Below are 13,858 nucleotides of genomic sequence, written 5' to 3'. Positions count from 1 at the left end.
GTGTGCTTGAGTTGTAAATTTCCTTGCTGTTTTGTCTTGCTCGCTCGAGCGAAGTAGTTCTCGCTCGAGCGAAGACTGCGTCTGGCAAAAACTTGTAAGAGATGAATGTGCGTTCGAGCGAAGCTTGCGTGTCTCGAGCGAAGAAGTGCGTCTGCATAAAAACCTGAAAGAGTTTATTATTCGCTCGAGCGCAGGATGCGTGGCTCGAGCGAAACCACTTATGGAAATCACGCGAGATAAGTTCCTCGCTCGGTCGAGAGAAGCTTCGCTCGAGCGAGCTTCACAGTCCAGGATTTCTATAAGTATTTGTTTCACTCCAAAACTAGGATTATGTGTTTTAGATCTACTTAAGGTTTTCTTCTGGAGTATTTTTGTGAGTATTCCTTGATAATTTGAGTGAGTATTAAACCCATGAATTGATAAGCACATATCAAGGAGGTTGATTGATTACATACAAGAGTAGTCTTCTTCGGTATTCCAAAGATTCAAACGTGGAGTTTCAAAGGAGTTTGATTCTGTACGTAGTCGTTGATTCGACAAGTGAAGTTGTGGATTTAACTTCAGATTAATCAGTTCTGAGACGAAAGCTTGGTGAAAGAGTTACAGAAGGTTTGAAGACAAATTGGATGAGTTGGGTAATTTGTTTATAATCTTTGTAATTTTTCTTTCTTTAGTAGTGGATTGATTAGTGGCGTTTCGCTCGTGATTTTTTTATTACAATTGAAGGTTCTTCAATTGTGATTTTTCCACGTAAAAATCGTTTGTATCGATTTATTGTTTTTTCGAAAACAACAATCTAAATCACTTTCGTTAGTGTTTGATGATTTAGATTGTGTGTTTTGAATGATTGGGAATTGAAATATTTTAATCTTAATCTAATCGCGAATCACTTAGAATTTTCAAAATAGAATGACACCACTATTTAAATCATCACGTTTAAATTTTTCAGTGTTAATGATTGCTTTGATATTATAAGAATATAACTACCACAATCAAATTACACATATAATATTCCAAAAGAGATCCATTGGTATGTCATCATCACAATCAGAAATTAATTAAAAATTTCACAAACTTTTAAACAAAATTTTATTTAATTCCTAAACATAGCACTGGAAATAAATCAGTCAAAAAATAACACATATCACACAAATTTTTTTTTTTCCATGAAAGATTTCATGGCAACATATGACACCATAAAACTCATTCCAAATTAATTTTAAAAAAAAAAAAAAAAACCAAAATTAATACGCTCATTTACAGAGTCAATATATCAATTTATCATTCCCAATAACATGAAAAAATCCAAATTCGGAATTTTCAAAAGTCGCGAACAGAAGAGTTGCATCTATTCTTGTAATAGTTTCATCACTCAAAACAATGCCTATCATCTGTAAGGCAATCACTACAAATATTTGTAATCATAATTTCATATATCTGCAAGTCATATCAAAATAATCATGGAAAAATTAACCAATACTAGATAATAACATGCATGATTTATATAACAGATTTAAAAAAAAAAAAAAAAAAAACTTTATGTTGAACTTTGTAAATACGAAATTTCTGTTCCTATAAATTTAACCATAAAAAACTGAAATTTGTAAACCCATATTCTGATACACAGATTTAAGTCAATCCTTAAGGTTCACCACAAATATATTAGAGATGGTTCTTCCAATTACAACTAGGAAATAAATACTTACAAAAAAGTATGCATAGTGTGACTTTCATTTAATTGTGGTTGTAGAAAATAACACATGCATGAGAACCAAAACCAAAACTGTTTTGAGTTTCAGAATAAATCAAGACAGTTTGAGATTCGACACCGCAGACAAATAACAGGAAATAGAATGAATTTATTCAGACAGAAATTGAACAAACAAGATTTTTCAGGAAACATAAATAATTTCTACCTTAAACAGTTTCTCATAACAGAGTAGTATAAATGTCTTACAGAAACACAAACTCCAATCGAAACAACTTTTGTTAAATACACATAGTACACAGTAGATTAATCATATACACAATGATAGTTCTATAAATAAACAAATCAGACATAACACAAACACACATAAAAATCTATTGTGTAGTTAAGGCAGAGTTCAAATTCTTTATAAAGAATTTCGTTGAACCAAAAAATTGCACAAATATAATCTAATAAAATTACACTGAGGTCATTGCCGTGATTCGTGAACACTACAAGTCAAAGTTATAAATTGCCTACTTTGATGGTAAGTGACGATTCACATTTGGTTGTGAATGAAATCACAAACTAACAGTATCAAACAGATTTGAAAATTCACAGTACACAACAAATTAATTGAATTATAAAATAAAAGATTTTCTTTTAAATAAAAAAAAAATCAAACCAGAAAATATATTCAGTATAAAAAACAGAAACACGATCAAACATATTGTAATAACAATTCAACACGAAATAGAATCATATTCAAGCACAAATGCGGATACAAACAGTACACAACGAATTTTAATATATATGCATTTTGTATTAAACTAGAATCGCGAATTTGTTTTAAGATTGTTAGAATAAACTTATGCGTATAGTTGCAACATGCAATAATTGCACACCAAACCAAACCATATACGGAGAACCAAAACTACTTATGGGAAAGTAGAAAACTTACAAACAGATTGTAAAAATCTGAAAATGAAAAAACAATTTGATCGAGGCTTGTATTGGATGCAATTTCCTTAAGACAAATTCATCCCTCGCTACGGTGCTCATGAGTTTTTATTGGACGTTCGTCTCCCAAGATACAACGATCGAACCTTGCATAAGTAGTACTACCACGGCAAGTTTGGCGAACCTTACTGTGCAGAATTCTCTTACAGAAAAGACAGAGTGCAGAAGAAAAGAAACACAAGATGAATTCCAATACCAAAAGAATGCAATGGGGGCCTATTAATATAGATGAATTGGTACCTCTTCGAATGGTCATGGTGACTTTTCAAAAGAGTCACCTCTTTTCCATGAAAAGGTACATTCAGAAAAGACATGATTGTTCTTTCAAAAGAATTTGAATTCTGAATCGAATCAGGTTTAAATTTGACCCAAAAAATTAACGAATTTATTAATAAAGAAATCAAATTTTACATTTAATAAATATTCTCTTAAGACCATTCTCAAACGGTGCATTTTGGAGTTAATTTCTCATTCAAATATTAATGGTTTCCCAACCATTTTTCCAACAATACACAAACTTTCAAATAAAATTTAACCATGAACCATAATATTAACGTGGGAGTTTATCTCTTGAATTAGAAGCGATAATCCAATTTACTTTTGCCACACATTTTTTTGTGACAGTGACACTTGTTCATAAATGAGTCATGTTGTTTGTGCTATTTATGTATTATCACAAATGTGGAGGAGATAAGTAGAATTGTCTGCTAATCATGATTCATGACAAGTTATCCACAGAATCTTGAACAAAAAATACTTAAAATTAAGAGTTTGAATCTTAATTTGGAGATACAAGTATTTCTCTTTGTTTGCATTGTAAAAATTTATACATCAAATGAGGTTTTTGAATTGATTGGTTCTTAGGCAAAATCTTTATGAAAATATGACTTTATCTAAGCATTAATTCTGACTTGTGTAGTCGTAATTATTCTGGGTTTTCTATTTCATACATTTAATTTAGAAATTTGTTATTCAAGCACACCATAATCAATAAGTAATGAATGTTGTATTTTGATTTATATCAGAATTGTGGGGGTGTATTGATATTTTTGTATGGTAATATCTTAACAAGAAAATTAATTTTTCTTAGAGTACTTAAAATATGAGGGTGCTTGGAGGATTTTACCAAAGTAACGGTTCCAACGGTAAGTCTACAAAAAATCTCAATTCTTTCTATAGGACAAAGTTGAAGTAGAAGCAAAAATGGTTTCATTAACTCCTAAGGAACACCTCTATGTTTATTATTTAAATTTAAAAATGGAAGTGACATAGAGTAACGGTAAGTTTTGATGTAATCAAAGACTTAATACCGTAGAACATTTGTTTTCAGTTGTGCATATTGTCTAAGGATAATACAATGGATCCATAGACTACTCAATGATACATAACTGAGAAAGTCAAATGGAAAAATAATGGCCGCTAAACAAAAGGTTTGACCAGAGAGCAAATAAGGGAAAATTCATCGAGGAGAATGTGATTAAAGCCTATTATATAAGAGTCATCATAATGCTAATCCTACTTAAATGACTAGAGATCTCAAGAACTAAGTTCAAAGGGACAATTATGTTTTGTGTGGTTTATCAAAAATCACTAAGGGAGTCTATCTCCTATCCATTCTTATGATGAGAGTGATATCTGAAACATGTGTTGTATGTAAGGGACTTAGGGTAAGCTATGCTTTTAATGATCACCTATACCTTGAAAAACTAGAAGGGTATCTTTCAAGAGGAGTATTTAATAGACTCGAAATAAGGATCACCTATATGAGTGTGAAGGGGCTGCTTCTATGAGAATTGATAAGGCTAAATTCTCTAAAGTACTCACGAAATACCAAGACATGCCCACACTACCACAAAATGGTTCTTTAATGACAAAATCACTTTGTCTCCAATAGTGAAATTTTTGTCACCAAATTGATCTGTGACGAAATAATTTTGTCACCACGTTCGTCATCAATTCGTCATCACTAAAAGCACCTGATGACGAAAATTTATTTTGTCACCTATTATTGGTATTTGGTGACGAAATATTTCATCACTAAATGTTAAATATTTTGTCACCTATAATATCCATTTCGTCACTAGAATTAAATAAAATTTTATTCTATTTTTTTGGGTGACGAAATATTTCATCATTAAAAATAGTGATAAAATTTTTAATGACGAAAATATCGTCACCAAAAGATGGCAAAAAAAAGGACCTTTAGTGACGAAAATTTTTGTCAACAAATATTTTAAGTTAGTGATGAAATACTAAACATCTGTGACAAAATTATTTGTTAGGATTGAAAGCTTTAATAACAATTTTTGTTTCGTCACCAATAATAAATTAATTTAAAAAATTGGGGGCAGATGAGAGGTATATTTGCAATTTATATATATATTTTTCAATAAACAATCCCCATGTATTTTAATAATCTATTTAATAAAATATCTAGGACAAATCAATATAAAATTAAACTGTTTATTTCATAAAGCAACACAAACAAAATACATGTCTTATAGTATCAAGAAATTAATATATAACATTCAAACTATAACATCTATTCTAATAAAATAAAAAAACTACAATACAGTCAAAGTAACTTGTGCATTTTAATAACCTGCTGAATATAATATCCATTACAAATCATTACAAAAGCTTGTTCATTTAGTAATATCAACAAAAACCTGCTTATTTTAATCTATTCAATAAAATATCTACAAAAAGATAAGCTCCATCACAATATAATCATAACCCACAACAACATAGTCAAAATACATGTTTGGTAATATCAACAAAAAGTACAACTACCTTGTGATGGATGTGTCTGGTAATATCAACAAAAAACTCTTGCTTTGCAGGTTGCCAAATCCATTCATCTCCAATCTGCCATTTAAAAAAAAAAACAACAGTAGCAGCAATAGGTTAAAGTAACCATTCACTAAATATGTTAACATATAACCTAGAAGAGAAAAAATACAAATTTCGAAGTAAATTTCAAACCAAATTTTACCGTGCTTGTTCCGTAAACTTTTACAACTTACATTAGTTCCTCCCAAGGTGTTCATGATGTTTCCCGGCCTTTTAACGACTATTTCAAGATTTTACTCCCTAACGGTCTATTTTCAAGCCTAAATGTTTTCCAACCGAGTGTCCTATGATTGTTTTGTTAGTTTTTACAACTTATGTTGATCCCTCCCAAGGTGTCCATGATAATTTCTACACTTTTTTTTGCCTATTTAACGATTTTGCTCCTCGATGGCTTATTTTCATGCGTAGGTGTTGGAACTTTACAAATTTCAAAGTAGTTTTTAAATTGGGAGTCTCATGCTTGTTCTATAAGTTTTCACAATTTACATTGGTTCCTCTCGAGGTGTTCATGATGTTTCCCAGGCCTTCTTGTTCATATTTCATTATTTTGTCCCTTAATGGCCTATTTTCAACCTTAAGTGGTGGAAAAAGACATAATTCAAAGTAGTTTTCAAACTAGGAGTCACATGCTTGTTTCGTAAGTTGGCACATCTTATGGTGCTCCATCTCAAGGTGTTTGTGATGTTTTGTGGGCCTTTACATGCATATTTCATTATTTTCCCAAGACCTTGTGCATAAATGTCAAAAGTAATTTTTTATTCTACTCTAGTTGAAGAAGAAATTTTCTACTAAATTAACATATAAACATAATTTACTAACCAAGAAGCCTGTCCATCAGAATCTGAACTTTCCCGACTCTCAAAATTTCCCGTGATACCTTTCTGCCTCAAACACTCTATGATACTTTCTATCTTCTTGCTTTGTTTCTTCTCTGACTGTTGAAACCTTGCAATTTGTTCATTTTGCTGTGCTATTTGCATTTCAAGTCGTTGAATATAGTCACTACTTTCAGCAGGTGCAACAGTAGTCTTCATAGAAGAAGAAGAAGGCCTCATTCCGAGTCCTTTCACATAACCTGACCTTGGCTTAAGCACCTTGACTGACAACTCCTCTGAGCTCAAGGGGATCGCACCAGTCTGCGAGAGATGTTCTGCTTGTGTCTGCGTCATGTTGTCCTGTTAATTTAAAATAAATCGAACAATTATTAGTAATTCTACCCTACAAAGCAAAATAAATAATTTTATCAAAATTAATATGCATAGCCTTGTACATACATAATTAGCTTGGCTCTCCGACGAAATCCATTCTTGTGTGTTCGAATTATAGTGGATGGCCTTGTAAAATTTTGCCAATTCGGGCACTTTTCCATTTGCAATTATCTGATTCATTTGTTTTTGAATGTTATTTCAAATATTTAAATAACAAAGCCTACTAATCCAATAAAATAAAATAGTAGAACGCACCGAGCTATGCACCCTAATCAGGATTGATTTTGATCCACATCTATGTTTTGTTTTCATTTGCATCGTATTATTCACATTAGTTAGTGATTATTCCTACACGATTGAAACACCAATAAAAACAACAAAAATTAACATTAGTAAGAAGAAACTTAATTTTTGACAATTAATATAAAAATTTTACCATGAACTCTTTACTATTCCATTTCTTGCCAATTAGAGATGTCCACTGATTAAGAGTAACACTTGCAGGTGGGTGGCTTCTCGCGTACTCATCTCCTCTTGCATCCTTAAGTTGCTTGTATTGTTTGTGCAACCTATAGGTGATGGTACTCAATCCCCGACCAAACTGTGTGTTTAAAATCCTTGTTACATCACTCGGATTGCCTTGTAGATCAAACTGATCCTGCAAATCAAATCATTTTTTTATAAGTTACATAACCTAAATTTTGTTCACATACACAATTAGACGAAGCAGCAACCAACTGTGAAAAATACAGCTAGGCTAAGATGTCTGATACTGTTACATGTCTCAGATAGTTGAATATCAGAGAATATTAAAATGGACCTATGCATATGGGTACTACCTACCCTGGTATGAACATGCTAGGAGGCAATTTTTTGAATATTTACAAGGTATGTGGTTTCTTCCAAACTTTTATGAAATGCAACTTTGAAAATTGTTCGAGTACTATGGTGAAAATTATATGATTTGTCTGCAGGTAAGGCTGAGGCTGGTTTAGAAAGGCTTCATCAATGTGTTGAGAAGGACCTACAGAATTACCTCAATACTGAAGCCCCTTCGAATGATTTTAATGATTTTTGCACAAAGCTGGCTGGACTAACTAGGTAATTTCGTCTAGAAATAGTTGTTTGAGTGATAAACTCTTTTATTTATGAGAAGTTATGTTACATGGACTCTTCTAAATATATGAAATACATGTATTGAACACTCTACACTAGGGTAAGGTTATGGGACAAGAACATAGACGCAAAAATAGACACAAACACAGTAACAAATACGGACATAGACACGAGCACAGTCACAAATATGGACACCAGACAACAATTATCAGAAGTTTAAAATACAGACACAGTGGGGATGGGCACAGAGCTAGGTGGATCAGCTTTTTTAACAGCAGACTCACACCATATGGATCTGTCTTTGCCATGATCAAGCTTGGTGGGAACAGAGCCAATTCGAGGGCTAACAAAAATTCAATCTTCATTTTCACTTTTCATGTTTTTTTTTTATTTTTTATTTTTACAAAAGAAAGAGAAAAATTATTAGGTTAGGCCAGGTTGGCCTTGATCCCATTCCAAACCCAACAGTAGTATTGACACTGCTGATTAAAACCAGCCTACATGCATGCCTCACTACTGAAATTCAATGGCATTTGTAACGAGTCTCTTAGCTACAGAAATCACAGCTCCTGTTGCAATTATCCTCCCCTTCCTGGCTTCAATGTCATCATGATGATCATGCAGAGGAAAAGGCACTGCTATATGCAATGTTATGCTGTACACTGTAAAAAAACACCCCAAAAATTACACAAATCTGAAATGCCTATATCCATAGAAGTTAACAATACTTCACAAGAAGTAAAATCAAACTTGAAAAATATTAATATTCATCTAAAAAATTGCATTAAAATAAAATAAAATAAGAAAATTTATAAGCAGAATTCTAAACTTGACTAAAAATTGCTCAAACCTATTTGTATTTTTACCCAAACAGATAAAAGAAGAAAATCACAAGAACCTAAAAATTACTAGAAAGTGTATGAGTAGGAAAAACACACATCTTAGCTATCATTATGAAGTTATCCACATATAATTTGTTTCCTGATGTTAGAATGGTATATGCTTGACCTCTTTCTGGTGTCTTTCTTTTCACATCTTCTCATTTATTGTGGGGTTGATTCTTCATAAAAGGTGAAGCAACGAAAATGAAATAAACTAATCTTCACTGGCGGATGTTGTCATTTCCCCTAATCCTTTCAAGCTTCATCAATCAAAGGATTAGATCTATGTCCATTATTTAGTTATGACGAGCTATTTCTCTTTGAAGTTATATAATTTTCCTGGGAATACTTTTCACTATGCAAGGACGCAAACTGAAAAACATAGTTATAGTTGCATTCTTACTAATCGTTAACTTCTTTCCAAAACTAGAAGTCTTTGATATGTTACCATGTAATATCTTGTTTAGCAGCACCATTCTTCTCTAATACCATGCAATATCCCCTATGCTACACCATTCTTCTCTAATCCTTTCCATCAATCACCTCAATTTCTATTTCAAAAAATATAAAAGGCAATAGTGAACGGTTTCAATTTTCATGTGTCATGCCTCTTTTACTTGAAAATAATTACCTCAAAGCGTTGGATCATTGGCTTCTTATCAGCATCGTTAACCTTCTTCCACCTACGAACGCTCAGGTCTGGTAATTGCGTTCGAACCTCTATACCAATCTTGGAGGCCAGCTTAGAGTCTTGATCTCCTACTGGCGCACAAAACTATTCAGGTACAGGAACCAACATCTTTCCATCTTTCTCGACAATGCGTTGGGCTTGTATGCCGCGTGTCGGGCCACGACCTCGTTTGTCATGTGGTGCTATAAAGACATAATATTAATTGAGTTAGTAAGTAAACAAATGCAAGTTAGACCTTAAATTGAATATAAACAAATTTGCAAACTTACCAACGTGGTTAGATGCAGTCACCTCATGCTCAGGTTGCACATTATGAGGTGGTAAGGGTTGGGTACCAACCTCTTGACCTGGGGGATCCATCCCTTCCTCTGGGGTGGGAGTTAATGGCCCCGAATGAGACTGTAAACGAAACCCCGGTGGTACCTCTTGTTCCTGATGAAATAACATAATCAAATAGTAAAGAAGATATTTAACACAGTTAAAATATATTTTTAAAAAAATATGATGTTTAAGATATGTGAAGAAGATATTTAAACAGTAAAAGACATGTTGACACACAAATATAAAATAATATATAAAATAACTTGTGGTAAAAGGAACCCAACGACTCATCATCATTGTCATTCTCACTCTCTGACGGGTTATACTCATCATCATCATCTACCTCAACCCTAATTCCCTTTTCCTTTGCATTTGCACATTTGAGCTGAATGACACTCATCAAAGAATTTGTAATAGTCTTCACTCCAAGATTGTTCATTATCTCACAGTTCATCTTGATTCGCTTATTTCTTTGTTTCTCATATTCTGTTAGCTTCTTAGTTCTCAAATCACCGGGTTTCAGCCATTATTTTTTTCCTTTGGCCATTTTCTACAACTATATAACACAATTCAACTTTAATTGGAAAATATAGACAATATAATTATGCACCATTAAATAAAAGAAGAAAAACATAATCCCAAAATATCCAAAACACCTTAATTGAAAGGCACTTTACGTAAGCTTGTCATACCAAATAGATTAAATGTTTCTAGCAAACTTGTCGCCAAACCGTAATGCAAAAGGTACAAAATTTAAACTTGGCACATGACAAAAACTCAAAAACATTACTCATCATGATAAGGCAAAGCAGTAGCAGCCCCATAATTCTAAAACTATCAAGTTGCTCCATAATTCTAAACAATGGGATCTTTTGATAAGGCAGAGCAGCAGCAGCCACAGCAGTCAGCTGCTGCCAAGGCCAAAGTCAATAGACAGAGCAGCAACAGCAGCCAGCTACAGCCAAGATCACAGTCCACAGACAGAGTAGCTAATACAACAGCAACTGAAGCTCTCTCTATGGTTTAGTTAGATAGTTATACTCATGTTTAGTTAAACAGAGCAGATAAAAGTTAATTTGGTTGAGGAAGCAAGCTAATTTGGCTGATTGTATTGTTGGTGAAGGTGTTAGGAGATTTAATATATAAGAAACAAATTGTTGATGGGTGTAGACACCCCATTTTTGACCGCCCTTAAGACTTGGACGCGACTGATGGTTTACTTGATGGAGAAAGGTGTGCAGGGCAAAGGTTCAGTTTCTTCGGCAAGGAGAGAGTCAAATCTCAAATTCATACCTCTTTTTTGGACCGAAACAATCTTGATCAAAAGATTTTAGACTTGAAACCCTCTCTTTCAAAACGTTTTGAAAATAAAGTTCCTACGATGTTCCGACGCTCGCATTTCGTTAAATGTTGCGCTTTTCGGTAAATCGAGCAAGGACAAAGTGGAAATGAATGAAAGAGAGATGAAATCTTTGAAAAATATTTCAAAACACCTTACTTAGGGGTTTAGAGTTGAAGAAAACAAGAGAAGAGGGAAGAAACCCAGTTAGGGGAGAAAATGGGCATGAACCGTTAAGAGAGAGTCGAGCAGCCCTCACTGAATCAGGCCTATTCATTTGCATACTTGAATTTTAGCTATGAGGCCACCACCATTGGAAATCTTACTTTTGGGGCTTCATTTTGCACTCAAGAATCTCCTAAATCCAAGTCCGGATGGGGGAGATATGGTTGGTTGAAGTAGGGCATCAACCCGGTTGGACCGAATCTGCACAACTTCACCAAAATAGGCATAACTTTTTGCACAATGGAATTTTAATGCAAGGTTTGCGCCATTGGAAAGCTAACTTCTGGGGATTCAATTTGGACACCTGGCCGACCACATTTGGACTTCCGAATCACTGGCCGACCACCTTTCTTTCTGGCAGACCCATTTTTTGTCCTGAAAAACCAGAAAAAGTAGCAGGCCGGTCGGCCGACCACTTATGCCCAGAAAGCCCAAAATTGATAGATATTCTCCTTTTAACTGTCTTCTACAACCTCCAGCTATCCTTAAATGAGATATTTTCGAGCCAACTCTGAGGTTGGCCATATATGAGTTATATCTCTCATTTTTCAAAAAAAATCTTGCTAAGCAAGTTTTGGGAGCTTCTCACTCTAAAAAAAACCCCTCTCTCTCTAGAAATTCTAGAGCCAAATCTTAGCCTCTCTCTCCTTCTCTTGCCTTGGTGTGCATAGCAAAAGCTATACTTGGAGATATACATCTCCTTTGCCTAAGCACCCTTGATCAAACTCAACTACCATTGGGCTAAGGTTCTTTGAGAATCATTTTGAGCTCCAAAATCTGGTTTTAGCTCAGAGTTTGGACCCCTTTTGCTGCTGGAGTTCTTGGCTACAAGGGTAACATTCTCTTTCCCTCTTTTGGTCTTCATTTTGCTCCTTATTTTTGCCGTACTTGAAAGCATTTCTGGACTTTGTCATAAACTGAAAAGTGTCATATTTTGAGCTCATCTTGAAGATTTTATAAGGATACTTTTCTGTTTGAGGCCTCCTACACCCTTGCATGCTTTGCCCCTCTTTGTAGGCCTATTTTGCATCATATCTTAGTCCTACTTGTGAGCACTTTCAAGATTTTATATAAACTGTAAAGTGACTTATTTTGAGCCTCTCTTCAACTTTGTTTAACGGCACTTTACTGTTTGAAGTCATTTACTTCCTTGTTTGTTCAATCTCTCTTTTAGGGCTATTTTTTGCATCCTATTTTAGCCTTACTTGTGAGCATTTTCGAGATTTTATATAAACTGGAAAAAGTCTTGTTTTGACATTCTCTTCAAGTTTGGTTAAGGTCCCATTTCTGTTTGGGGTCATCTTCCCCCTATGCATGCTTCATCTCTTCATGATTAAGGCTATGCATTAGAGCACTTGCATTGGCCATGGTTTGGTCTCTTAGCCACTAAAATCCAGTAGATTTTCAGTGGCTTAGATATATTTTTGAGGCCAAAATTAGAGGGGGGTGACCCCCTCTCTCCTTGTCTTGTTTGGTGGTCTTTTGGGCCTTCCAAAGGGACCCTATTTTTCATGCATTGAAGTCTTGTTTCAGGCCTCATTCTGTGAGTTTTAAGGTCTGACTTGGCGCTGTCCAAGGCCCTTTTGGCCATATTTTATGTCTACAATGCATGTGTAGAGCAATCCCATCCAAGGCCTTTCAAAGGAGCCTTTCTTTGCATGTTTCCTAGACCCATTTTAGAGCCAATTTGGTGAGTTTTAGGCCTGTCATATTTGATTTCCTGAGTTGGTTTTTCCATGCTAGGTATCTATCTTGTATGTGCTTAACAACCCCTTGCAAGGCCCTCCAAAGAAGCCCCTCATTTTTGCATGCATTGGCTGCATTTCAGTGATTATTTGGGCATATTTTGGAATGTTTTATTCACTGTTTTTGGCTGGTTTGATGAGTTCTCATTTGCTTCATATACATGCCATGTAAACCATGCTTGCTAGCCAATGTTGCATGCTATTTTAGTCCATCATGTTAGCATCTTTTGGCCATGCTATAAACTAGAAATGTGCATGCTTTGGGACTACCTTGGCTCTGTCTTTTGACTTCATGATCAAATAATGCTTGCTTTGTATACTTGTGGTTCAATACATGTGCCTAGTTTTGAGTTTCGGGGCTTATTCCATGCATCGGGTGCCATATTTCCATGTTTCGGGACCATTTAGCATCATGTTTTAGTGCTAGAAATTGCATGTTTGTATGCCATCTTGCATCCCTTGTCATGCCTTGGTAGAGTGGTATTTTATGCCTTAGGTTCGGTCCTCAGTTTGCGTGCATGTGTGCACGCATTTCGGTTGTCTCATTTTCATCTAATGGCCACTGATGTGAGTGTGGCTGAGGTCCACTCATGTTGGTGTAAGTCCATTATGCATTGTGTATGCCTTTTCAATTCATAGCATTGCGTATGCTAGGTTGCGTGTTAGAGCATTGTGTATGCCATGTTACATCGAGCATTATGTATGCCATTTCATAACATTGTGTATGCTAGGTTGTATGTTAGTCGCATTGTGTATGCCATCTCATTTGCAT

The 13,858-nt window shown here is 34.5% G+C and overlaps 1 long non-coding RNA gene across 1 annotated transcript; it reads right to left on the bottom strand.

Annotated features, from left to right (window-relative positions):
- Positions 1 to 6,479: 6,479 nt before the first annotated feature.
- Positions 6,480 to 7,426, bottom strand: LOC145820131 (uncharacterized). The gene is made up of 2 exons (XR_014361159.1): positions 6,835 to 7,426; positions 6,480 to 6,735 (listed from the first exon to the last, which is right to left on the bottom strand). It is a non-coding gene; the product is annotated as an uncharacterized LOC145820131 (long non-coding RNA).
- Positions 7,427 to 13,858: the final 6,432 nt, after the last annotated feature.

Source organism: Camellia sinensis, chromosome 2, assembly GCF_055761805.1.
Source record: "Camellia sinensis isolate YWXY chromosome 2, ASM5576180v1, whole genome shotgun sequence".
NCBI lineage: Eukaryota > Viridiplantae > Streptophyta > Magnoliopsida > Ericales > Theaceae > Camellia > Camellia sinensis.
Note: the sequence above shows the minus strand (reverse complement) of the source record. Positions and strands in the feature narration are given on the sequence as shown.